Genomic DNA, 26,155 nt, shown 5'->3' on the forward strand with positions numbered 1-26,155 from the left:
TTTTGTTGAAAATTCCAAATCAACAGCGCTAAGAACCTGCTCTTCTTTTCATTAATGATACAAATATTGAAAATGTAAAAAAAATTGGTGATTTTTCTATCTGAACGACTTGCAATAACAGCCTGCTTGTGTGTCATTACTTGAACAATAAAGCAAACCCAGGCACTTGTTCTATATAGTAAATGCATTTTGGGGTATTTGCATACCCTATCGTATATTCTGCATAACATATTGTACATTGGGCAGAATTATATACACCTGCAGCCAGTGGTTCCATTTTGAACTGCCAATTATTATCCATTTAATGTTCAGGATAACTTGGACATCCACACATCCACTTTGAAATACCAGAATATCAAACATTCCGAAGGGCACATGTCAGTGTATCTGACTCTCTGCACTACTGCAAAACTCACTATTGAGTTACAATGGTGGAGTACCGATTCACCGAAGAGAGTCAACATTCAAGATTCAAAATAATAAAGATTCAGAATCATAATCAGGTGATATCACAGGCATACATCCTGAAATTTGTTGTTATGAACATAGAACATAGAATAGTACAGCACAGTACAGGCCCTTCGGCCCACAATGTTGTGCCGACCCTCAAACCTTGCCTCCCATATAACCCCCCATCTTAAATTCCTCCATGTGTGGCAGCATTACATTGCAATTCATAATAATAAAAACATAATTATATATAAGATTATTTATTGCCATTCTACAGCACACAAACGTAAAGGAGAATGAAATTTATTGCTACTTCAGATCCAACGCAGCATATTAAAGCACAGTTAGTATAAAAAACACAATAAATAGAAATATAAAAGCAATTCTATAAAACACACTATACAAGTAACTGCTGGGCATGACTATCTATGCATAAGATTAACTTATATAGATAGTACAATGAATGCATGCATTTCACATCTGGCCCTATGCTTTACATGAAACAGCAACCCCATTTGTGGAGTCAAACGTCACAGAAACCCACCCTGGCCCACCCTGTTCCTGCTGATCATCAAGCACCCACTTACACTGATCACCTTTTATTTTTCCCATTCTTGTCAACTTCCCTAAGTCAACTACCAACCTATATACTAGGGGCAATTTGCAAGGGCCATTTGACCCATCAAACTGCATATCTTTACGATGTGCAAGGAGTTGGAGCTGGACTTGTCACATGAACTGAGAAACAGTGAAAAACCTATCTTACATAGCACTTACTTTTTATTTTAGTTTAGTTTCTTTAGAGATACAGCATGGAACAGCCCTTCCAGCCCAATAAGCTGCAGTGCCCAGCAACTCACCTCGCTTAATCACAGGACAATTTGCAATGACCAATTAACCTACTAACTGGTACATATTTGGACTGTGGGAGGAAACCAAAGCACCTGGAGGGAACTCGCGTGCTCAAGGGGAAAACATACAAACTTTCTTACAGAGGACGCCAGAATTGAACTGTGAACTCCAACATCCCATGTTGTAATGCCATCAAGCTAATTGCTATGCTGTTGTGTTGCCCCACGGTAGCATTCAAACTAATGGTATTCATATGGATTAGATCATTACATAGTGCATTGAGGTAGATCAAAGTACAGAGAAATTAGATTTAAGAGTGTTGAATGATTATAATAGAACTAATGAGAGTTTCCGTAGGGAGCAGTTTGTAACAAATCACCAAACTTTGGCGTCATATTAAAGATCACCCGCAGAAACCCCATATAGAACATAGAACATAGAACATAGAAAAGTACAGCACAGTACAGGCCCTTCGGCCCACACTGTTGTGCCGACCCTCAAACCCTGCCTCCCATATAAGCCCCCATCTTAAATTCCTCCATATATCTGTCTAGTAGTCTCTTAAACTTCACTAGTGTATCTGCCTCCACCACTGACTCAGGCAGTGCATTCCACGCACCAACCACTCTCTGAGTAAAAAACCTTCCTCTAATATCCCCCTTGAACTTCCCACCCCTTACCTTAAAGCCATGTCCTCTTGTATTAAGCAGTGGTGCCCTGGGGAAGAGGCGCTGGCTATCCACTCTATCTATTCCTCTTATTATCTTGTACACCTCTATCATGTCTCCTCTCATCCTTCTTCTCTCCAAAGAGTAAAGCCCTAGCTCCCTTAATCTCTGATCATAATGCATACTGTCTAAACCAGGCAGCATCCTGGTAAACCTCCTCTGTACCCTTTCCAATACTTCCACATCCTTCCTATAGTGAGGCGACCAGAACTGGACACAATACTCCAAGTGTGGCCTAACCAGAGTTTTATAGAGCTGCATCATTACATCGCGACTCTTAAACTCTATCCCTCGACTTATGAAAGCTAACACCCCATAAGCTTTCTTAACTACCCTATCCACCTGTGAGGCAACTTTCAGGAATCTGTGGGCATGTACCCCCAGATCCCTCTGCTCCTCTACACTACCAAGTATCCTGCCATTTACTTTGTACTCTGCCTTGGAGTTTGTCCTTCCAAAGTGTACCGCCTCATTCTTCTCCGGGTTGAACTCCATCTGCCACTTCTCAGCCCACTTCTGCATCCTATCAATGCCTCTCTGCAATTTCAACAATCCTCTACACTATCTATAACACCACTAACCTTTGTGTCATCTGCAAACTTGCCAACCCACCCTTCTACCCCCACATCCAGGTCGTTAATAAAAATCACGAAAGGTAGAGGTCCCAGAACAGATCCTTGTGGGACACCACTAGTCACAATCCTCCAATCTGAATGTACTCCCTCCACCATGACCCTCTGCCTTCTGCAGGCAAGCCAATTCTGAATCCACCTGGCCAAACTTCCCTGGATCCCATGCCTTCTGACTTTCTGAATAAGCCTACCATATAGCCACAGGAAGAACATACAAGCTCTGCATAGACAGCAATTAAGGTTGGGGTTGGACCTGGATGGCTGAGTTGTAAGGCAGAGCTCTACCACTTGAAACCCTATTCAGCAAAAGGTAAATGCAAGTAGTTACTTGAGTAACTGTGGGGTGGCTTGGTATCAGAGAGGTTAGCATAATGCTAATACAGTGCTAGACTACTGGGTTCAACTCCCACCACTGCCTGAAAGGAGTCTGTATGTTATCCCTGTGACTGCATTTGTTTCCTCTGGGCATTCCAGGTTTTACGCAAATTCCAAAGATGTACCAATTAGTAGGTTAATTGGTCACATGGGTGTAACTGGGTCAGCACAGCCTCATTGGGCTGAAGGGCCTGTTATCATGGCGTATCTCCAAATATTTTTTTTTAAAACTGTGTTTTACGCTTTTAATTATTAAATCACATTCCAACATGTTTTAAATTAATTTTTGACACTACATTTTTATACAGTTATTCAACAGTAGATATATAAAATTATTCAAAATCCTTCGACAATATTCAGCTGTCAGGGTCAGACATTAGGATCTGCTACGTGGGCCATATTCACAACTAGGCGTGCACCCCATCTCACAAGACACTCTTTGGGTTTGGTGCTTTCCGCATCTGGCCATCTGAAAGCAGGGAATGGATGTTTAGGGTTGGGTGGGGAACATGGGAAGCCTCTCATTCCTGAGAGGATATGACTCACTAAATTGTGGGTAGCTCTACTCGCCCTGCTATAGGAAGGATGTCATAAAAGCTGGGAAGGCCGCAGTAAAAGATTCACAAGGATGTTACTGGGACTGGTGGGATGATGAAGCGCCTCAGCCCGAGATTTCGACTCATTTCCATAGATGCTGCCTGGCCTGCTGAGTTCCTCCAGCATTTTGTGTGCATTGCTTTGATTTCCAGCATCTGCAGAATCTGTCTTGCTTGTTTTTTTGCTCTAGTTCTATTCTTTCTTGTAAAAAAAGTGTACAATTTGTTTTATTTATGTTTTAATGTGTTTTATTGTGAATGCTGCTCATATGCCTGTGACGCTGCTGCAAGGAAGTTTTTCAGTGCACTTGTGCATACATGTATTTCTGCATATATTGAACATGACATTAACTTTGACCTTAAGGGGCGTATGGAATCATGAAGGGCACAGATGAATGATCACAGTCTTTTCCCAAGGGTAGGAGAGTCTAAAACTAGGGACCGTAAATTTGATGTAAGATGGAAGGATTTGAAAAGGGAGCTGAGGGATAATTTTTCCACACAGAGGGTAGTGGAAATATTGAATGAGCTGCCAGAGGAAGTGGTAGTTGCAGGTACAATTTGTTCGTTCCTTTTTTGCCGTGCTGTATGACATGGTCGATCATGGTCTTTCCACGACCATGATTGTTCTTGGCAAATTTTTCTGCAGAAGTAGTTTGCCATTGTCTTCTTCTGGGCAGTGTCTTTACAAGATGGGTGAACTTCAGAGATTGTCTGCCTGGCATCAGTGGTCGCATCACCAGGATTTGTGATATGAACCAGCTGCTCATACGACCACCCACCACCTGCCCCCATGGCTTCACGTGACCCTGAATTTGGCGGGGGGGGGTGCATTAAGCAGATATTACACCTTGCCCCAGAGTGACCTGCAGGCTAGCAGAGGGAAGGAGCGCTGTACACCTCCTTTGGTAGAGAAGTATCTCCACCCCACCACAATTCCATTATTTAAAAAGACATTGAGACAGGTACTGGGTTATTAGATTAGATTTGATTAGATTCAACTTTATTGTCATTGTGCAGAGTACAGATACAAAGCCAATGAAATGCTTTTAGCATCTCACCAGAAATGCAAATAATAGTGTTATTTACAAAATAACTGCGAATAAGAAGTAAGTGCTACAGCACATAAATATAAAAGTACTGAGACAGTACAATATGGGTGCAATACTGCTTAGCGCTGTGATGTGAGGTTCAGCAGTGTCACAGCCTCAGGGAAGAAGCGCTTCCTGTGCCTGCTGGTGCAGGAGCAGAGGCTCATGTAGCTCCTACCAGATGGGAGGAGAGTAAAAAGTCCATGGTTAGGGTGAGATGCATCCTTGATAATGCTTTTCGCCCTGCCCAGGCAGTGTTTATAGTAGATGTTCTCAATGGTGGGCAATTGGGTGCCGATAATCCGCTGGGCAGTTTTCACCACACGCTGGAGTGCTTTGCAGTCCGATACGGGACAATTGCCATACCACACTGAGGTGCAGTTGGTGAGTATGCTCTCAATGGTACAGCGGTAAAAGTCCGTCAGTATCCTGGGACAGAGGTGAGCTTATGAGGCAAACAATGAAATATAAGCAGAAAGGCAGTAGGTGGACTCTATTCTCTACTTTAGAAGAGCTTGACTTTGCGGATGACCTAGCACTACTATCACATACATACCAGCACATGGACGGGAAAACTCGGCACCTGTGGACCTTCGGTGGACAGGTTGGACTCAGAGTCAGCCAGAGAAAGACTGAGAACATGACCCTCAATGTAGAGTCTCCTCCTCCCATCAAAGCCTATGGCATTGACTTACCCAGCTCCGGCAGATTCACCCTCCTGGGCAGCGCCATCCGGCAGGATGGTGGGACCCAGGACAACATCCAGTGCAGACTCAGCAAAGTTAGAAATGTCTTCAGATCAACAAGCAACATATGAGGATCGACCAAGTACGGCATCCATGCCAAGGTGAAGCTGCGCCAGATCTGTGTTCTGTCCACACCCTTGTACAGGTCAGAATGCAGCACATGACAGAGAGTGATCTTGTTAAGCTGTCGTCATCCACACCACGAGCCTCTGGAAATTCCTCCATATTTTCTGGCCAACCATACCCTACTCCTTCAGTGTCATGAAGAGGACATCATCACAATCATCATGAGGAGATGGAATGGGCACATGATGAGAAGAGAGGCTAACCCCATCATCAAGACAGCACTTCATTGGACCCCTGAAGGGCAGAGGAAATGTGGGAAGCCAAAAGCAACTTGGTGCTGTACCGTAGAGGCAGAAATGTGGACCCTGAACCATACTTGGGGCGCAACTAAGAAGATGGCCAAATACAGATGGAGATGGAGGAACTTCACTACTGCCCAAAACAGCTGCAGCATAATGCGCAGTAAGCAAGCAAGTACACCTGTAGATCGGAAAAGCATTTGAGGGACATGTGTCAAATGCAGTCAACTAGGATACCTAACCAGCAGGAACAAGTTGGGCAGAAGGGTCTGTTTCTCTGCTGGATAAATGTGATGGAGAACACTTGGTGAACACACTCCTTACACACACACACACACACACACACACACAAATATTTCCTTCTTGTTGTGCTTTCTGTAGGCACTTCAATGTCCTCCCTGGTATATTCTCATAATGGGTCTTAAACTGAGCACAGTATTCTGGTTGGCTTTATGGTGCTTTTCCCACCATACATGCCAGAATATTCAACTTCTTTAGTAATGGGGATGTGTAATTATGTGTATGATGTTTGTATACTGTATTTAAGGGAGATACTTCTGTTTATTTTGTAATATGATTGTAACTACAATGTGGGGGGGATCATATTCTAATTCATGTGTAGTCTTAAGTTGACTTTGTGGGTAATTAAAGAGGATAGGTCCTGGTGTCTAATAAATCGGGCTCTTTGCTCTCAGTAGGAGAGAGAGATCGGGGCTGCCAGAAGTTTACACTGGACAAAGTATGGACCTATTATTGTGTTCCTGGTAGATACCTTTTGTAAACATTGCCAGTTTTCTTTTCACTATTTTCGCTAACTTTTGTAGTTTGATTTTTGATGCATCTAATAAACACCCTTGTACTAAAGTGCGGTACACTTTAATAACCCGTGTAATTAACAATAACTCTAGGATCCTCTGACAGTGAATTATTAAAACTTGAAAGAAATCATCTTCAGCTTCCAGGTTTAAGCAAGCAACTATTAAATGGAGATGGCCGTATGGAAAAACTTTGCTTAGTGCCTTGTGCAAGTTAACTGTGGCTTAAAGTGCTTTCTATCCAATGACATTCTGTAACAGAACAGCAGACTGTGGCATAGCAAGCACCCAAAATGGCAATTGGATAAATATTGATATAGATTGAAGGATAATGATTAGGCAGGAGACCAAGAAGAACGTCCCAATCTTTCCCCACCATTGAGCGCGTTTACATGGAGCACTGCCACAAGAAAGCAGTATCCATTATTAAGGACCCCACCATCCAGGCCACACTCTATTCTCACTACAGCAGAAGCACAGGTCCCACCCCACCAGGTTCAGGAACAGTTATTATCCTACAACCATCAGGCTCCTGAACCAGCATGGATAAGTTCACTCACCACAGCGCTGAACTGATTCTACAACCTACAGACTTACTTTCAAGGACTCCTTACAACTCATGTTCTCAATATCATTTTTAATCATTTGCACAATTTATCTTTTATATATTGGTTGTTAGTCAATCTTTATTGTGTTATTTCATAAATTCTATTTTATTTCTTTATTCTCCTGTAAGTACCTGCAAGAAAGTGAATTTGAAGGTGTGTATAGTAACGTACAGTATATGTACTTTGATATTAAATTGTAGTTTAACTTTGACAGCCCTCTAGAGCAGAAGTTTCCAAAGACTCCCAGAACTATGAAATAAATTCCTATTTCTCTCTGTCATAAGCAGCTAACTCATCAGTCCGAAATGATTTCTACAACCATCCCACCCCCGCCTTGTTACATTTTCTCCCATGGGACAAAACACCATCTCAAAATCTACTCTGCTTGGACACTTCAATGTAGACACTTCATTCCTCTAATCTCTAATGAGATTCAACCCAATCTGGTTGACCATTTTTACAGATTTTTAACATATTTTTTCTATCTGTTAATGTCAGCATGCCTGGTCTGTAGCCAACCAGAAAAACAATTAAGCTGGAAATAATCTTTCCAGATTGGGTGCCATGGCAGCCTAGTGGTTCACGCGATGCTAGTACAACTCGGGGCTCGGAATTCAATTCTGGTCCAATCTCCAAGGAGTCTCTATATGTCCTCCTGGTGGAATGTGTGGCTTTTGTCTAGATCCTTCAGTTTTTACCCACTGTCCAAAGATGTACAGGTAGGTTAATTGATCATCGTAAATTGTCCTGTGATTAGGTTTGGGTTAATCGGGTTTGTCGGGGGTTGCTGAGGTGGTGTGGCTCGAAGGGCTGGAAGGGCCTACACTGTATATCACTAAATTTAAAAAAATAAAATACGTCTTACGAAAAGAGCACTCAGTTTTTGGCATTGCTTTTGTTACGTAGATGGAGGCATGAATCCGCTTAGAGTAATCATATTAAGGTTCCCACATCCCAAAGACATGCGGGATAGTATGCTAACTGGCCACTGTAAGTTTCCTCTAATGTGCAGCTGTGGAAGAAGCAAGCAGACCTCATGTGCCTATGAGAAGAATAAAGAAGGATTAGTGTAAATGGAGCATAACTATTGACTTCAGGAGGAGGAAAGCAGAGGCCCATGAGCCAACCCTCATTGAGGGATTAGGGGTGGAGAGGGTCACCAACTTTAAATCCATCTCTGTTACCATTTCAGAGGATCTGTCCTGGCTCCAGCAAGTAAGTGCCATTATGAAGAACACACAGCAATGCCTCTACTTTCTTTGAAGTTTGAGAAGATTCTAAAACTAACCAACTTTCACAGAAGTGCGGTGGAGAGTGTATTGACTGGTTGCATCACAGCCTGGTTTTGGAACACCAATGCTCTTGAACGGAAAAGCCTACAGTAAGTAGTGGATGCAGCCTAGTCCATCACAGGTAAAGCCCTCCCCACCATTGAGCACATCTATGTCACAGGAATGCAGAAACTTTTTGTATTATTGCACAGCCATTGTCTTTTGCACATTGGTTCTTTGTCCAACCCGTTGTCTTTCATTGATTCCATTGTATTTCCTGTATTTACAATGAATGCCTGCAAGAAAATAAGTCTCAGGGTTGTATATGGTCAAACACACACACACACACACACATATATATATATATATATATATATATATATATATATATAAACTGTGTGTGTATATAGATATATAGATATGTAGATATATATATAGATAGATAGATAGATAGATAGATAGAGAGATAATAAATTTACTTTGAACTGTGATGGATTGTGTGGACTTGGTGGATCAGAGGCTCTGACTGTGCTCTGCGCAGTGGGAGAGCATGGGATGAGTTGGAGACAGTCCCTTATGGACTTTACACGCCCGTTTTCAAAAGTGAGTGGAGGCTGTCGGGACTTGTTTGCAGAACAGGAGATCACAGAGTGAGTTGGAGACAGTTCCTTGTGGATTTTATGTGCCAGTTTTAAAAGGCGAGCAGACACCTTGTATCTTGTATCTTGTATCTTGTACACCTTGTATCGAAGGGACAGGCAGGGTGGCAGAGGGGGTGGGGTTGCTCTGCTGGTAAAAATTGAAATCAAATCCTTAGAAAGAGGTGACATAGGATTGGAAGATATCAAATCCTTGTGAGTAGAGTTAAGAAACAGCAAGGATCAAAAGTTACAAAGAGGACCCCCAACAGTAGCCAGGATGTGGTAAATTGGATCAGCAAATTAGCTGATGATACAAAGATTGGAGGTGTAGTGGACAGTGAGGAAGGTTTTCAAAGCTTGCAAGGGGATTTGGACCAGCTGGAAAAATGGGCTGAAAAATGGCAGACGGAGTTTAACAGGCAAGTGTGAGGTATTGCACTTTGGAAGGACAAACCAAGGTAGAACATACAAGGTAAATGGTAGGGCATTGAGGAGTGCAGTAGAACAAAGGGATCTGGGAATACAGATACAAAATTCCCTAAAAGTGGCGTCACAGGTAGATAGAGTCGTAAAGAGAGCTTTTGGTACATTGGCCTTTATAAATCAAAGTATTGAGTATAAATGTTACGGTGAGCTTGTATAAGGCATTGGTGAGGCCGAATTTGGAGTATTGTGTGCAGTTTTGGTCAAAAAATTACAGGAAGGATATTAATAAGGTTGAAAGAGTGCAGAGAAGGTTTGCAAGGATGTTGCCGGGACTTGAGAAACTCAGTTACAGAGAAAGGTTGAATTGGTTAGGACTTTATTCCCTGGAGCGTAGAAGAATGAGGGGAGATTTGATAGAGGTATATAAAATTATGATGGGTATAGATAGAGTGAATGCAAGCAGGCTTTTTCCACTGAAGCTAGGAGAGAAATAAAAAAGAGGACATGGGTTAAGGGTGAAGGGGGAAAAGTTTAAAGGAAACATTGGGGGGGCTTTTTCACACAGAGAGTGGTGGGAGTGTGGAATGAGCTGCCAGATGCAGTGTTAAATGTGGGCTCACTTTTAACATTTAAGAAAAACTTGGACAGGTACGTGGATGAGAGGTGTATGGAGGGATATGGTCAGTGGGACTAGGCAGAAAAATGGTTCAGCACAGCCAAGAAGGGCCAAAAGGCCTGTTTCTGTGCTGTAATGTTCCATGGTTCTATGGTTCTATGATGTGGGATATAAATTTCAATGGGAAATAGAAAATGCATATCAAAAGAGCACTGATACGATAGTGATGGGGGATTGCAGTATGCATGTAGATTGGATAAATCAGGTTGGTACTGTACAGGATCTCAAGTGAAGGAATCTGGAGAATACCTATGAGATGGCTTTTTAGAGCAGCTTGTGGTTGAGCCCAATTAGGGAAAAGCAATACTGGATTGTGTGTTAGGTGTGTTAAGTAGATTTGATTAAGGAGATTAAGGGAAAGGAACCCTTGGGAGACAGTGATCATAATATGATAGAATTCACTCTGCAGTTGGAGAAGGAAAAGGTAAAGCTAGATGTATCAGTATTACAGTGGAGTAAAGGTAATTACAGAGGTATGAGAAAGGAACTGTCAGATTTGATTGGAAGGGGAACTAGCAGGGATGACAGCATAATAGCAATGGCAGGAGTTTCTGGGGGCAATTCGGAAGGCGTAGGACATAAACATCCTGAAGATGAAAATATATTCTAAAGGGATTATGAGGCAAGCATTGGTGGCAAGGGAAGTTAATGACCACATAAAATCAAAAGAGAGGGCTTATAGCAAAAATTTGTGGGAAGTTAGAGGATTGTGAAGCTTTAAAACCAATAGATGGCAACTAAAAAATCCATAAAGAGAAAAAAGATGAAAAATGAAGGTAAGCTAGCCAAAAATATCAAAGAAGATACAGAAAGTTTTTTCAGATATATAAGGAGAAAAAGAGAGGCAGAAGTGGAAAATGATGCTGGAGAGTTAGTAATGGGGGACAAAGAAATGGCAGATGAACTTAATAAGTATTTTTCATCATTATTCACTGTGTAAGACACTAGCAGTATTCAAGAAACTCAATGGTGCCAGGAGGCCAAGGTGAGTGTAGTAGATATTATTAAGGAAAAGCTGAAAGGTCTGAAGGTAGATAAGTTGCCCAAACCAGATGGACTATATCCCAGAGTTCTGAAAAGGATTGTGAAGGCATTAGTAATGATCTTTTAAGAATCACTCTCTAGGAAGGGAGGGAGGCAGAAGAAGGGAAATTAGCCTGACTTCAGTGGTTGGGAAAAAATCAGAGACCATTATGAAGGGTAAGATTTCAAAGTACTTGGAGATGCATGTAGGCCAAAGTCAGCATGGTTTCCTCAAGGGGAAATCATGCCTGACAAATCTATTGGAATTCTTTGAGGAAATAACAGACAGGATAGACAAAGGACAGTCAGTGGATGTTATTTACTTGGATTTTCAGAAAGCTTTTAACAAGGTGACGCACATGAGGCTGCTTAACAAGAAATCATGGCATTAAGGAAAAGATACTAAAATGGATAGAAGTTCGGCTAACTGGCGGGAGGCAAACAGTCAGAATGAAGAGGGCCTGTTCTGGTTGGTTGCCAGTGACTAGTGGTGTTCCACAGAATACAGTGTTGGAAAATGTATGGTCAAGCACTTTGGTAGAAGGAATAAAAGCATAGACTATTTTCTAAATGGGAAGAAAATTTAAAACTCACAGGTGCAAAGGGACTTTGGGATCCCTGTGCAGGATTCTCTTCTGGTTAACGTGCAGGTTGAGTTGGTGGTAAGGAAGGCAAATACAATGTTAGCATTCATTTCTAAAGGAGTGAAATATAAGAGCAAGTATGTAATGCTGAAGCTTCGTGAGGCATTGACCAGACCCCACTTGGAGTACTGCGAGCAGTTTTGGGTCCCTTATCTAAGAAAAGACACACTGGCATTGAAGATTGTCCAGAGGAGGTTCACGAAAATAATTTCAGAAATGAAAAGGTTAACATATGAGGAGTGTTTGAAGCTCTGCACTTGTACTTGTTGGAGTTTAGAAAGGTGAAGGGGAAACTCATTGAAACCTACTAAATATTTAAGGTCTAGATGGAGTGGATGTGGAGAGGATGTTTTCTCTAGTGAGGGAGTTTAGAACCAGAGGGCACAGACTCAGAATAGAGGGGCGTCCTTTTGGAACAGAGATGAGAAGTAATTTCTTTAGCCACAGGGTGGTAAATCTGTGCAATTCCTTGCCACGGACAAACGTGAAGGCCATATCATCGGGTATATTTAAAGCCAAGGTTGATAGTTTCTTGCTTAGTTAGAGTGTTAAAGGTTATGGAGAGAAGGTAGGACAATGGGGTTGAGAAGGATAATAATTCAGCCATGATGGAATAGCATGACCTAATTCTGCTCCTATGTCTTGTTACTCTATCACTGTTTCTCCTAAGATGATTCCTTCATTTCCAGATTAAGCTTTGTTGGCATTACTTCCAATAAGACCATTAGGCATGGGAGCAGAATTAGGCCATTCTGGCTATCCAGTCTGCATTGCTACTTGGTCATTGCTAATTTGTTTTTCCTCTCAACCCCATCCGCCTGCCCTTCTCCTCATAACCTTTGACATCCTTACTCATCAAGAATTTATCAATTCCCACTTTAAACATGACTTAGCCCATACAGCCATCAGTGGCAATGAATTCCACAGGTTCACAGCCCTCTGACCAAAGAAATTCTCTTTCATCTCTGTTCTAAAGGGGCGTCCTTCTATTCTGAGGCTGTTCCCTCTGGTCCTACACTTTCCCACTACTGAAAACATCCTCTGCATGTCCACTCTATCGAGGCCTTAAAATAAGTACTTCCCTCCTTAAATATGAAGACCAAAACTGCACACTGTGTTCCAGGTGTGATCTCATGAATACTCTGTATATTAAGCAAGAGTTGCCTATTTTTGTACTCTTATTTCCCTTGCAATAAAGACCACGGTTCTGAGATCAATCCTATCAGCTTCCAGCTAAGAGCACGACCTCCAGCAGAGTCCTCCTGTATCTGTGAGGCTCAGTTCAGTACAGCATAACGCATTGCATTATGGAGTCGAGATTCAAGATTGTTTATTGTTCTTCAGTACACAAGTGTAAAGGAGAATGAAATGATTGTTACTCTGGATCCAATGCAGATTAAAAAACACAATAAGCATAAAGAACACAATAAAAAGCAAAAAACAGAAAATATGAATATAAAAGCATTCCTATGGGACATAGGGACAGGTAACTGTTATATGAAGATTAACTGTATGCACTTGAAGACATTCACAAATTTCTACTGATGTGAAGTGGAGAGCATTCCAATTGCCTGCATCACTGTCTGGTGTGGGGAGGCCACTGCATAGCATTGAAATAAGCTGCAGAAAGTTGTAAACTCAGTCAGTTCAATGGGCACTAGCAACCCTAGCATCCAGGACATCTTCAAGGAGTAATGCCTCAAAAAGGCAGCACTCATCATTAAGGACCCTCATCATCCAGGACATGCCCTCTTCTCATTGCTACTGTCAGGGAGGAGATACAGATTAGATTAGATTCAACTTCATTGTCGTTGTGCCGAGTACAGATACAAAACCAATGAAATGCAGTTAGCATCTAACCAGAAATGCAAAGAATAGTGTTATTTACAAAATAATTGTGAATAAAAAGTAACTGCTACAGCACACAAATATAAAAGTACTGAGACAGTACAATATGGGTGCAATACTGCTTAGCGCTGTGATGAGAGGTTCAGCAGGGTCACAGCTTCAGGGAAGAAGCTCTTCCTGTGCCTGCTGGTGTGGGAGTGGAGGCTCTAGTGCCTACCGGATGGGAGGAGAGTAAAAAGTCCATGGTTAGGGTGAGATGCATCCCTGATAATGCCTTTCGCCCTGCCCAGGCAGCATTTATGGTAGATGTTCTCAATGGTGGGCAATTGGGTGCCAATAATCCACTGGGCAGTTTTCAGCACACGCTGGAGTGCTGTGCGGTCCGATACGGGACAATTGCCATACTGCACTGAGATGCAGTTGGTGAGTATGCTCTCAATGGTACAGTGGTAAAAGTCCGTCAGTATCCTGGGACAGAGGTGAGCTTTCTTACAGGAGCCTGAAGGCATCCACTCAATAATCCGGGAATAATTTCTTTCCCTCTACCATTAAGTTTCTGAATGGGCGTTGAACCAATGAACACTACTTCACTAGTTTCTTTTTGCACTACTTAATTAATTTAACTTTAAATAAATATATATATACACGTCTTACTTTAATTGGCAGCAATGTACTGTTCTCACATTACAACAAATTTCACAACATATGTCAGTGATATTAAACCTGATTCTGAAGTGATAGTAGGTGATGTGTGTGTAGCAGTAGTGGGGGTGGTGTGGTGTGTAATGGGTGGAAGTGTTGATCAGCCTGACAGCTTAGGGAAAGTAAATGTTTTGGGGTCTAGTGGTCCTGATGTGGATGCTGAATGGTCACTTCCCTGATGGGAGTGAGACAAACAGTCCATAAACAGGGCAGGTGGAATCCATCATGATATTGTTGTCCTTTTTCCGGCATTTTTCTGTGTATAGGTCCTTGATGGTGGGTAGACTGATGCCGGTGATGCATTGGGGCAGTTTTAGCCACCCATTGCAGAGCCTTCTGATCACCGCAGTGCAGTTTCTTTACCCTCATGATGCTCTCAACTGTGTATCTGTAGAAGTTTATGACTATTGATGTGGATAGACCAGCTCTCCTCAGAAAGTAGAGACAACAGTAAGCAGAAGTAGAGAAAATTTGAGTCTTTGAAAAATTAAGGATTCACATTCTTTAAATAATAGGATTATTAATACCACTTCACAAAACACCCTTTGTAAACCAAAACATGCAGCTGTTAAACCTTAGCAACAAGATGGACTGCTTTCAAAGACTGGGGGAATGTTGAAAGGGGCGTTATCTGATTTATGCTGGCTTTGAAATAAAGCCTAGGTGGATTGACAAAGGGGAATGCTTGCAGGTTGTATGCTTTTAAAGAGGTTATGGGTGAACATTCACCAGACCACCAGTCTTCCTAATTACCACAACCCAGTGGTAATAAAAATTCCTTTCATCAGTTTCATTTGATATATGTTGGTGGACAGATCATTTATCAACATCCTGCACTTTGCAAAAGCTTTGTTGTAAAATTTTATTCAAATAGAAATTCCATATTGACTAGAAGAAGTACTATTTGGTGGTCTACTCATTCTTAAGGGCAAATGTACAAATACACTTATGCCCCTGAAGCTAAACATTCGGTGAGGTGGAGATTTGTCAACATATGGAAAGCTCATCTGTGCTTTGTTGTTCTGTGTCTTGTCTTCTATAATCAATGAAGAAGGATCAATATAATATAAACAACCAACTACCACTTTAAATCAATCTTTTATGAATGGATTGCATTAGGTGTAATGTCAATTTATTCTTAACATTTGTAAACAATTTATAAAAACCTTTCCTTTCTCTGTTTGGTCTGATTTTGCACGTTTTTGACATTAAGATAACTACTTTTGTATAGACTCTGTGGCCACATTATTAGATATCTCCTGTACCTAATAAAGTGGCCACTGAGTGGATGCTCACGGGCTCCTGCTGCTGTTTCCCATCCACTTCAAGCTTCAATGTGTTATGTGTTCAGAGATGCTCTTCTCACACCACTGTTCTAATGCAGGGCTCACTGAGTTAATGTCACATTCTTGTCAGCTTGAACCAGTCTGGCCATTCTTCTCTCACCTCTCTTGTTAACAAAGTGTTTTCACCCACAGAACTGCTGCTCACTGGATGTTTTTCTGCTTTATTAACCATTCCCTGTAAACTTTAGAGACTGCTGTGCATGAAAATCCCAGGAGACCAGCAATTTCCGAAATACTCAAACTACTCCATCTGGCACCAACAATTATTTCATGGTCAAAGTCACTTAGATCACATTTCTTCCCCACTCTGATGTTTAGTCTGCACAACAACTGAACGTCTTGACCATATCTGCATGTTTATTATATTGAGTTACTGCCACATGATTGGTTAATTAGATATTTCCATTAATGAGCAGGTATACAGGTGTACCTAATTAAATAACCACTGAGTGTATGCCAGAGTATGGAATATCAATGACAATTAATTGTATTAAGAGATAATTTTGCACTTTTGGAGGAAGCCAGGTTACTTGCCCTCCTGAGAGATTCTCTGCACTTGATTTCAACTCAATCACTCAACTCAGTGTGGGTAGGATGCAGGGGGGGGAATAAGCTCATAACATCAAATAATGTAATTCATTCTTAATATTGTAAGGTAGTCCCTCGCCTCTCCTTCTGACCAACTGCACCATAATGATTTGTTATGAAACAACCATCTTAAATTATACTGCAAATCTACACTTGGTGACCACTTTATTAGGTACCTCCTACACCCAATAAAGTAGCCACTGAGTGTATGTTCATAGTCTTCTGCTGATGTAGCCCATCCACTTCAAGGTGTGACGTATTGTGCATTCAGCGATGCTCTTCTGCACCACTGGACCCTGACCCTGATCTGTCAAGGACCATGTGATGGCTGTCCATGCATCATCCTCGCCACAGTAAACTAAATCTTGTAGAGGTGTTCTCCATTAAGGGAATGACTTCTTAACAGAGCATCATACTTGACGCGAGTGATTGCACTACTACTAGCTTACACCATCTTTGAGATTGTAATGTTGGCAATGTGGCAGCCAATTTGTGCTCTGCAACATCCCACAGAGCAAAGCTATGCGATTATGCCCACATAATCAGTTTGGTAGCAATATTGATTGAGGAGTAATTATTGGCCGGCGCAGTGAGGATCGCTCTGCTGTTGCTGGCTTTGAAATAGTGGAAGCAGAGGGAACAGCTAGGCTCCTCATTTTAATGTTTCACCCAAAAGATTGGACTTCTAACTCCCCTCACTCATATGCCAACCTAGTTCATCTTCAGAGTCAGAATCAGAATCAGGATTAATATCACTGGCATATGTCATGAAATTTGTTGTTCTGCAGCAGCACTACATTGCAATACATAATCATTTTTAAAAACTATAAATGTATATTTATATATATGTAATTAAATTAAGTAAGTAGTGCAAAAAGAGAGGGAAAATAGTGAGGTAGTGTTCGTGGGGCAGAGGGGAAGAAGCTGCTCCTGAAATGTTACATGCATGTGTTCAGAAGGAGAGAATGCACCCTGCATTCTGAAGAAGAAGAAACCTACCTTCAGAGATAAATGCTACCTACAAAGCCACAAGTGATACTTTGGGCACAATTGGTGAGATCCAGGTTCCTCACTAATGTAGAGAAAGGAGGGATGGGGGGGTTGAGACACTAGTGGGGTTCGAAGACAGAAGTATTATTTTTGTCCTGGAGGGGTGAATTACCAGGAGCCAGTGCAGTTCAGCAAGTACAAGTGATGGGGACCAGTGCAAGTCTGGGAGATGGTCAACAGAGTTTTGTGTGGCCAGAAGCTCACAGGGAGTAAAACGAAGCAGGCTAGCCAAAAATGGCTGGAGTTCCCAAACTTCCAGCAGTGGAGGAACCAGTCAGTGTTGCAGAGAGAAACAGGCTGATGGTTGCACTTACAAATTCATTGGAAGGAAAAGTGAACCAACGTTTGGAAATGGAATTGGAATTGGTTTATTATTGTCACGTGTACATAGAGCGAAAACCTTGTCTTCCAAACTGTTCATGTTGTTGTTGTTGTTGTTCGTCCATCGTACGTCGATGAGGACCTCGACACCATTATTGATGGTGTCGAGACTAGCGCATGACTTGGATTTAAGTGAGGGAGAGTTGCGCAGCGTCAGCCTCACTCTCTCTTCCCAATTCCCATCTGGATCCAGTGGCAAGACAGAGTCGAGACGGCTGGCGATGGGACTAGGCGCAGTGGATGACCAGGACATCTTCTGTGTCTTGTCCTGTTCTACACATTCCACGACGCTTGCAGAGACCGCCTTCTTGACCGTTGGACCTTCCATTGGTCTCGTCCGCTCAATCCGCCAGAGCCCGTCTTCACATGCTGGGATAGACAACTCCCTATCTCACCGAGGGTTTGAGACCCGTCGGCTACCCTCACCTGGTTTAGCCGGCTTGTCGAAGCCATTGCCCGGGGTGTGGCCGCTGTTGCATGCAAACAGCTACAGGGAGCCACAGGTGAGAGCTGAGTGCCAGGTGGGGACCAAAGCTGGACTAAACGCCTTGAAAAGGACGCGACATGTTACCCCACCAGAGGTGCTACCCCTCCCTGACACCCCATTCACTCCTGTTCATACAGATTAGACCATTACACAGTGTATTGAGGTAGAACAAGGTAAAACAATAACAATGCAGAATAAAGTGTAACAGCTTTAGAGAAGTGCAGTGCAGGTAAATAATAAAGTACAAGATTATAATGAGGTGGATGGTGTTTTCAAGAGGCCGAGTTATCATATTATGTCTTCTAAGCCCATATATCCATCACTGAAGTGGTAATTACATTTAGTTAAACATCTAGGGAAGGCTACACCATTCACACTCGATCTCTGAAACAGGCATTCTTTTCAAGCTCTGTCAAAGATTCAAGGATTTACTCAAAGCTTCCTTGAATAAGCTGATTCCCAGGGACCATGGCCACTCAAAGTGCAGGAAGGTGCATTTGAGATGTTATTGAGAACTTCAAGGCCAGAAGGAGCCCACTGCTTCATAAGGTACATTTTCTCTTGTCCTATCAGGAACCTCCTGCTTCATGTCTGGAACATCTGCACTTCCCACATTGGCTTCATTAGCCACCTTACAACCCAGAACACCAGAGTAGAGGCATGCCAGCCTTGATTCCAAAGGTCAGTGAAGAAACAGATGAAAATGAGATTTATATGGTTCAAAGCTCATCTTGGTATCAAATATGACCCCTGGTTTACATTCTATAGACTTTTTGAAAACTACAGAATTACTTAATTAAAGTCTACAAGACACTTTGGGGAATAATGGCAACACACATAAAATTTGCTGGTGAACGCAGCAGGCCAGGCAGCATCTCTAGGAAGATGCTGCCTGGCCTGCTGTGTTCACCAGCAACTTTTATGTGTGTTGCTTGAATTTCCAGCATCTGCAGAATTCCTGTTGTTTGGGGAATAATGGGTTTGAATGAGCCCAGCAGCATCTCTACTTTCTGTGAAGGCTGAGAGAAGTCCATCTCTCACCCCCCATCCTCACCACATTCTACAGAGGTTGTATTGAGAGCATCCCGAGCAGCTGCATCACTGCCTAGTTCAGGAATTCAGATCGCAAGACTCTGCGGCGGATAGTGAGATCAGTTGAGGAGATCATCGGGGTCTCGCTTCCTGCCATTACAGAGATTAACACCACACGCTGCACCCGCAAAGCTAACAGCATTGTAAAGGACCCCACGCACCCCTCATACAAACTCTTCTCCCTCCTGCCATCTGGCAAAAGCTACCGAAGCATTCGGGCTCTCACAACCAGACTGTGCAACAGCTTCTTCCCCCAAGCCATCAGACTCCTCAATACTCAGAGTCTAAGCTGACATCTACATCATTTATTATATTGAAATTGTCATCTACTGTGCCCATTGTCTTGTTTACTAATTATTAATTAATTAATTAATTATTGTACTGCCCTGCACTGTTTTGTGCACTTTATGTAGTCCTGTGTAGGTCTGTAATCTGGTGTAGTTTTTGTGTTGTTTTACATAGTCTAGTGTAGCCTTGAGTTGTCTCACATAGTCTAGTGTAGTTTTGTGTTATTTCATGTAGTACCAGGATCCTGGAGGAATGTTGTTTCATTTTTACTGTATATTGTACCAGCAGCTTATGGTCAAAATGACAATAAAAAGCGACTTGACTTGAAAACAAGGGAAACTGTTTTCACTGCTTGGACTGTCCAGTGAATCAGAATCAGGTTCATCATCACTGACAAATGTCGTGAAATGTGTTATTTTGTGGCAGCAGTACAATGTAGGACATAAAAATTACCGTAAGTTACAAATAAATTAATAGAGCAAAAGACATATTACAAGGTAGTGTTCATGGGTTCATGGACCATTCAGAAATCTGATTGTGGAGGGAAAGAAGCTGTTCTTAAAATATTGAAATGGATCTTCCAGCTCCTGTATCTTCTTCCCAATGGCAGTAATGTGAAGAGGGCATGACCTGGATGGTGAGGCTCCTTAATGATGGGTCCACATTCATGGGACGCCATCTCGCCGTCTCTTGAAGGTGTCCTCAACGGGGCTTATGGAAACATAATTTTAAACGCCTCTATCAAGTCTCCCCTCAACCTTCTACGCTCCAAAGAATAAAGACCTAACTTGTTCAACCTTTCTCTGTAACTTAGGAGATGAAACCCAGGCAACATTTTAGTAAACCTCCTCTGTACTCTCTCAATTTTATTGACATCCTTCCTATAATTCGGTGACTAGAACTGTGTGTGTGTGTGTGTGTGTGTGTGTGTGTGTGTGTGTGTATATATATATATATATATATATATATATATATATGTATATTGTATATATGTATATTGCTAGATTAAACATTCTTGTTTGTTAAAATAATTCATCATTGGTTATATGTATAAGTACATGAATTGCATACGTCATCACACTACCACATGATTTGTGCACACCTTGCTTAAAGTAAACTTGAAGTTAGACTCACATTTCAGACTCCCATGTCTTCTTTTGAATTAGTTTAATATTTTGAAGTTACAAAAGATAACAATTCTTGTAAACCTTCTCTGGACCTTCTCCAATGCAAGCACATCCTTTCTTAGATAAGAGGCCCAAAGCATTCGGCAAAATTTTTAGGACAGAAAGAAGATGATAAACAACGAGAGCCAGCAGGTTCACGAATAAGAAAGGTGACAAGAGATCCTGTCAGTTCTGTTTGTTTATGATACCTTGGTATATGGGACTAGGAAAAATCACATCTTTCAATATTCTTTAAAGAGTAAGGTGCAGCCAACTTGAAATAAGCCTAAATCACCTTTCTACACGTTCAATGCTGCCTAGTTTGTGGTTTGCACCACCATCCTTAAACTGCCCATGAAGTCACTGTTTGCTTTGTCACCTTATTCCTGCAAACTGAAAAAAAACTCACACATGTTACAAGTCAACAGATTTCCAATACCTCACCTAATGACATCAACTGCTATCATGGCCCATCGGCTGATTTGTCACACTGATTTACTTCAGATAGTAGCTTGGATCGACAGCTTCAAATACCATCTGTGCAAGGTGCAGGGCGGTTTATCTTATTGCAGCCTTCCTAACTGTTGACTGGAGGTTTATGAAATCCTATCTCCTCCACTTTACAATGTGATTTTGACATGGCCTGCATTTAGTTGATGCTTTTAACAGCAGGTAGGATCAGAAATCTAAAACATCCTTTGATTTTACATGGCATTTATAAACAGCAGACCAACACAGGACTCCCGGATTACCATCAGACCATTGTTCTTCGCCTTATGAAAGACTTTTAAAGAAGTGCTTGGACCACACAAGACACATTATAGATTTGTTCGAATCAAGTGGAAAAGTAGTGCACATCAGGCTAGCTAATTCATGGCACAGCCAAATTTTAGTATATGTTTACTTTAGCGTGACCACCCACAGTGCAGTACTAATATTTAATTGCTATTTATTAATGTCATCATAATAGATACAATGACGTAAACTCTGTTGAACTGCATTCTCCAAACAAAAGTTAAATTGTCAGTGTGAATTGAAATAACACAAAAAGCTATGATTTTGAAGCTACCATTCCAATGTTTAGGCCGTGGCTCAGTTGTATTTGAATTCATAAAACTAAGATGTGATTGAAATTCGTCAGTATAACCAGATTCTACAAATAGGCTACTGCAATTGCCCTCGGCACTGACCTCACTGATCCATGCTCACCATGGAAGCATTTAGCTTCGACTTACTGGCCTTCAAGAAGCATCCTCACTGAGCTAGACACTCAACACTACAGTTTAAATAAAGAAATGAAAGATTAGCTCTGTCATATCTACATCAAAATACCAAAACGTATAGTAAAATGAGTTGTGTTATGTCAACTTAACATGGTCTGAAGTTTGTGCTGGGAGCAACACGTAAATGTCTCCTTGCCACTAGAGCATGCTCACAAAGTTCAAAGTTCAATGTAAATCTATTATCGAAGTATGTCATCATATACAACCCTGAGTTTCATTTTCTTGCAGTCATTCACAGAAGAACAAAGAACAATAGAATCAGTGAAAAACTACACCCAGGAAAGGCTGACAATCAATGTGCAAAAGAAGATAGTGCAAACAATAGCAAAAGAAATTTTCAAAGTTCAAAGTAAATTTATTATCAAAATACATATATGTCACTATATATAATCCTGTGATTCATTTTCTTGCTGGCATACTCAATAAATCCATAATAGAATAATAATCATAAGAAAATAAATGTCAGACTGAACCAACAGAGTGGTCAATCAGTGTGCAAACACAACAAACTGTGCAAATACAAAAAGAAATAAATAAAAATATTAAATAAATAAGCAATAAATATCAAGACTATGTGATGAAAAGTCCTTGAGAGGCAATTCATAGGTTGTGGGAACATTTCACTGGTGGGGTAAGTGAAGTTGAGTGAAGTTATCTCTTTTGGTTCAAGACCCTGATGGTTGAAGGGTAATGACTGTTCTTGAATAGATAGGTAGATGGATGATAGATAAATAGGTAGATAATAGATAGATAGATAATACGGAGAACATGAGTTGCGGAATCTTTGAAAATGAGTCCATAGGTTGTGGAATCAGTTCAAGGTTGAGGTGAATGAAGATATCCATGCTGACCCATGAGCCTGATAAGTTATAACTGTTTCTGAACCTGGTTTGTAGGACCTAAGACTCCTGTATTTCCTAATGGTAGTAGCAAGAAGAGAGCATGGCCTGGATGGTGGGGACACAACTCAATAATTCTAACAGCACACTAAGATTACTTTGATCATTTAGCACTAACATGGACATTTTTAATTCTAATTATGTCCCTTCTTGTAAAAGATGTGTATCATTTATATTGAATTTATATTTTCCTTGTGAATGTTGCTTCCATTACGTTATGTGCCTGTGATGCTGTTGCAAGTAGGCATTTCATTGGAGGTGTGCATACACTAACTTGTTTATATGCTAATAAACTTGACTTTGACTGCAAAAGAGTGATGAAAATAGGACTAAAAGTGTTAAATTTGAATGCAGGTAGTATATGGAATAAGGTAGATGATCCTGTAGCACAGTTAGAGATTGCCAGGTATGATGTCATGGACATCGCTAGGCCGTGGCTGAACGAAGATTATGTTAAAAGCTTAACATCCAAGGATACACATTGTATTGAAAGGACAACATCCGTTAAATGGTCTTTCCTGATCTCCTTGTTCTATTGATAATTATTTAGTCTGTTCATACTGTATGTTCATATTTATTTAAGTTTGGTTAATGTTTGTGTAAGTGACCATTCTGCTAATTGTTGATTGCTCATGACTGTTTGCACAATGTCTCATAAATTGTTAGTTGCTATTATGTTGTCTGTTATGGTTTTATGCTTGGCATCAAACCACAATCAATTCTGGTACGTCTCACATACTAACATAAAATAATTCTGATTCTGATATTCACCACCCTCTGCATGAAAAAGTTGCCCCTCTCAACCTCGACGTATGCCTTCTAGCTTTGCCCTTGAACTGACTTACTTCATGAAGCAACTATGAGACAACCACATGGTTACATTGTTGTAGGTCTTGCATTTCCATTGGCCATACACCAGTCTAGACAGCAGCTTGAAAAACATACTGACAGAAGAACCCAGCAGGTCGTGGAGGATCTTTGGATGGGGAAGGGTGGGGTAGGGAGTGGAAAAAACATAAGAGACTACAGGTGCTGGAATTGAGAAAAAGAACCAGTTTTCTAATTCCTGAATTATTTGAATTAATGAAGTTTGAATGGTGAGATTTGAACTAGTGCTCCCAGTGCAAGCTTTTTGATTGGTGGCTCAGTAATTTAATTTATACAGTCATAATCAAAATGAAATACTTGGGCATCTCAAATGGGGAAAAAACACTGCCACAGATTTAATATCTCATTTCTTTTTGAGTATAATCTTTTGTACTTTTCAGAGTTCGTCTTGACAGAGTCAGAATCAGATCAGGTTTATTATAATTGACATTTGTCTTGAAAATTGTTGTTTTGCAGCAACAATGCAGTGCAAGATATTAAAAAAACTATGTTACAATAATCCTTGTATAAATTACAATGAAAGTTATTTTGCAATAATTAAGATATAATTAAAAATTAGATAACATACATAAGTATAATAGTGTAAAAAGAGAGCAGTAGTCATGTATTTAATATTGCATTAACATATGAATAATATTGTAAATATATTGATTGATTAAGCATTCTCTGTTGTTTAAATGATTCATTATGGGTTACATGTAAAGGAACATTAATGGCATAAGTCATTATGCCACCACATCATAATTGCGCACCTCACTTAAAGTAAACACAAAGTTTGCAGGCATATCCTGAGATCTGAGTTTTTTCTTTCAATTAGTTTTATGTTTTGGACTTACAAAACATAACAGTAGCAATGAGCAAATTTTAAAATAAACTCAAGATGACTACTTACTTGTTGAAGTGCAGCAAGACAGTTGAGTTTATAAAACAAGTACAGCAAGATATTGAAGATTTTTAAAAAATGCAGCGTGAATGGTTGAGTTAAAAAACAGTGCAGTACATGCTTCTTTGGGAAAGGACAGAGATGATGAAGTTTAAAAAAGACAGAAAACAGGCAAATCCAGGGTTAATAAACAATGATAAAATCATAATTTTTTTAAAAATCAGAAATGGCTGGCTATATCAAAAAGATAGATGCGTTCAATTGTACAAGAGATACCTGGATATTATATACTGAGTAAATTAAGTAGCATTTTGAAGTAAATGAAGTAGCTGTTGTAAAGCAAGTACCAATTTGGCTGAGTGAAATAGGTGGGAAAGCATACAGTTTGCTTCGAAGTTTGACTGCTCCAACATAACCAGCTGAAATTACCTTTGCTAATATTGTGAAAGCAATGCAGGAACATCTAGAATCAAAGCTATTGTTGATTGCAGAATGCCTTCAGTTTCATAAGTGGAATCAAAAGGAAGGGGATGTGGCGACCCACTTTCTAGCACACACGAACCGGCTCACAACAGCGCGCGCAGGCAGAGGGCCAGCCCCAAAAAGGGCGCCAGGCCATCTTCACCAGCAGGGGGAAAATCCCGCGCGCAGAAAGGGTCTGGGAATATGCATTCCCCACAGCGATCCCGCCCCAGGGAGGGCGGGAACGGGAAGGCTTTAAAGCAAGCCGCGAAGTTTGAATAAATCTCTTTCATCGCAACTCTAACTCACCGACTCTGTGTGGTTATTCTAGCACTGTGTGTAGCACACCGCTACAATTGGTGACCCCGACGGCCCAAACGATATTTGGACCAGAGATGACCGACGCTGCATCTATTCACGCAGTTTCGTTAAAACTGCCAAGCTTCTGGACACTGTGACCCCGTTTATGGTTCGAACAAGCAGAAGCTCAATTCCACATTCGGCAGATAACCTCGGAGTACACTCGTTACTACTACGTGCTGAGTTCACTCGACCAGGAGACAGCTGCACAAGTTGAGGAGTTTATACAGTCGCCCCCGGAGAACGGCAAATACACAGCATTCAAAGCCCTGCTCATAAGGACTTTCGGACTCTCACGGCGCGAACGAGCACGCCGCTTAATGCACCTGGATGGTTTGGGAGACAGGCCGCCGTCAGCATTAATGAACGACATGCTGGCCCTGGCTGAAGGACACAAACCCTGCCTCATGTTTGAGCAGGCATTCCTAGAGCAACTGCCCGAGGACATATGCCTGCTGCTGTCCGACGCAGATTTCAGCAACCCCCGGGAGGT

Source organism: Mobula birostris, chromosome 11 (genome assembly GCF_030028105.1).
Source record: "Mobula birostris isolate sMobBir1 chromosome 11, sMobBir1.hap1, whole genome shotgun sequence".
Lineage (NCBI taxonomy): Eukaryota > Metazoa > Chordata > Chondrichthyes > Myliobatiformes > Myliobatidae > Mobula > Mobula birostris.